This window comes from Triticum aestivum, chromosome 3A, assembly GCF_018294505.1.
Source record: "Triticum aestivum cultivar Chinese Spring chromosome 3A, IWGSC CS RefSeq v2.1, whole genome shotgun sequence".
NCBI lineage: Eukaryota > Viridiplantae > Streptophyta > Magnoliopsida > Poales > Poaceae > Triticum > Triticum aestivum.
This window is the reverse complement of record NC_057800.1, coordinates 196,972,522-196,975,206: the sequence shown is the minus strand read 5'-3', so window position 1 is coordinate 196,975,206 and position 2,685 is coordinate 196,972,522.

Genomic DNA, 2,685 nt, shown 5'->3' with positions numbered 1-2,685 from the left:
TACCATCATCACCTCAAGCAAATCCTAATTTCTTTACCAATCAAGTTAGGTTCAAACATTTTGGAAATTAAGTAAAATGGCTACACCAGCACTAAACAGGATATATTCTAGCAAATTTAACTATTTATTTATGCAAGAAAATAACTTTAAGCAATTATTCATACACATAACAACTCATTTTATCATTACCATAATTAGATCTTAGCCTCTTTACCAACTAAACTAGTTTCAAGGTTCTGTAAATCAAGCATAATACCAGCACACACTTTATCAGCATATAAATAACATAATAGTTATTTAAAATGCAGGGATTAATCATTCAATTCAAGTAAGAAATTCATCAATATTGAAATGGCACCATGAAAATGTTGATGTGTCTTGCCTTAGTGCAGATGAGGTTCACAAGCCTTCTGGTGATCCTCAAGACAAGCCTCGCCCTCTGAAAATAATTTTAAACACAAGAAGAAAATATCAATAACTCTTCTGAAAATCGCCAGAAATTCTAGATAGCTCAGAAAAATCTCATTTTTGGTGAGATGCTAGATTTCCTTGCAAAGAACATAATGGAAAAAGAATCAATTCATTTGGACTTATGGTTGAAAAGTTGTGGCTGTTTGAAGCTCTCTGGAATTGAATGAAATTTCAAGTTAAATAAACCGACTAGGGGGTGACGTCGAAGGAGTAAAGCCTCAGGGCGCCACCACTCGTACCACTTCACGCGCATACAGAGTGGTTGGCTAGCAGGCCCCGCTAGTCATGTGAGAAGGAGGGGAGAAGGAAATAGGGGAAGGTCGCGGCTTCGCCGGAGCTCTCGCCGGCGACGAGGGCTCCTTGGCCCAAACCAGAGGGAGGGATCGAGAGAGGGGGTTGAGGCATGATTTCTACTACACAACCTTCTTCTTGTAGACGTTGTTGGGCCTCCAAGTGCAGATGTTTGTAGGAGATCAGCAAATTTCCCTCAAGTGGATGACCTAAGGTTTATCAATCCGTAGGAGGCGTAGGATGAAGATGGTCTCTCTCAAGCAACCCTCCAACCAAATAACAAAGAGTCTCTTGTGTCCCCAACACACCCAGTACAATGGTAAATTGTATAGGCGCACTAGCTCGGCGAAGAGATGGTGATACAAGTGGTATATGGATAGTAGATAAAGGTTTTTGTAATCTGAAATTATAAAAACAGCAACGTAGCAAGTGATAAAAGTGAGCATAAACGGTATTGCAATGATAGGAAACAAGGCCTAGGGTTCATACTTTCACTAGTGCAAGTTCTCTCAACAATAATAACATAATTGGATCACATAAATATCCCTCAACATGCAACAAAGAGTCACTCCAAAGTCACTAATAGCGGAGAACAAACGAAGAGATTATGGTAGGGTAATGTAACACCCCGTATGTGACATGCCATAATTGTATTCCAACTCTTGCCATTTCCGGCACTAAGTTATGATTTTTACTCGTTGTCGGGTTTTTGTCTCCGTGTGATTTTGTCTTTGTCATGCATATCATATCATGTCATCATGTGCATCGCATTTGCATACGTGTTCGTCTCATGCATGCGAGCATTTTCCCCGTTGTCCGTTTTGCATTCCGGCGCTCCTATGTCCTCCGATGTCCCTTTCTACCTCTTTTCATGTGCGGGTATTAAATGTTCTCAGATTGGACTGAGACTTGTCATGTGGCCTTGGTTTACTACCGGTAGACCGCCTGTCAAGTTTCGTGCCATTTGGACTTCGTTTGATACTCCAACGGTTAACTGAGGGACCGAAAAGGCCTTGTGTGTGTTGCAGCCCAACACCCCTCCAAAGTGGCCCAAAATCCACCTAAACCTCCTCCAGCACCTAGGCTGTTCGATCACAATTGCGCAGCCGCAAACCGTGCTCAATTTGGAGCCTCCTAGCTCCCTCTACCTCTATATAAAGACCTCCCCCCGAATTTCGGATCTCTCCCTCCTCAAAACCCTAAAAATCCGCCCTCCACGCGCCGGACGTGTCCGCCGGCGCCGGACACACCCAGCACCGCCGCTCCCCGCCAATCACCGGGCGCCACGTGTCCCGGCCTATCCTCGCCGCCGCCGAAGCCCAGGAGGCCCGCGCGCGGCCCCCCGAGGCCCATCCGGGTCGCGCCCCGCCGCCTCATCATTGCCCGCGCCTTGCCGCCTCCTTCCGCCGTCTCCGCCGCCCAGGTCGTCGCCGGCCGTTGCCGACCTCGCTGCCCTCGTCGCCGGCCGTCGCCGACCTCGCTGCCCTCGTCGCCGACAAGCTCCGAAAGGCACGCCTCCGCCTCGGCTCGCTGATCTAGCGCCGCCACCGACCGCACCTCGCCGCCTTGCAGCTCCTTCCTCTCCTCTCCGACGAGTGTCAAGTCCGACAAGTCCCCGGCGAAGCTCTGGCCACCTTCGAACTCCGGCGAACAGGCGACTCCGGCAAATGCACGAGCGGTTGACTTTCTCCCCAAAACCCTAATTATTTTGCTATCTTTGACATGCCATAACTCTGCAACCATTGCTCCGATTCGTGCGTGTAGCATATCGAAATGTTCGTCTCGACGAGTACTTCATTTCATCTCATTGCATCATATTCATTTGATCTCATCTTGATGCCCGAAATGCTATTGGAAGAGGGCTATGTGATGTTAGTTTTAGATTTTTATCAGCAAATGCACTTTTGTCTTTTTTGCCGTGAT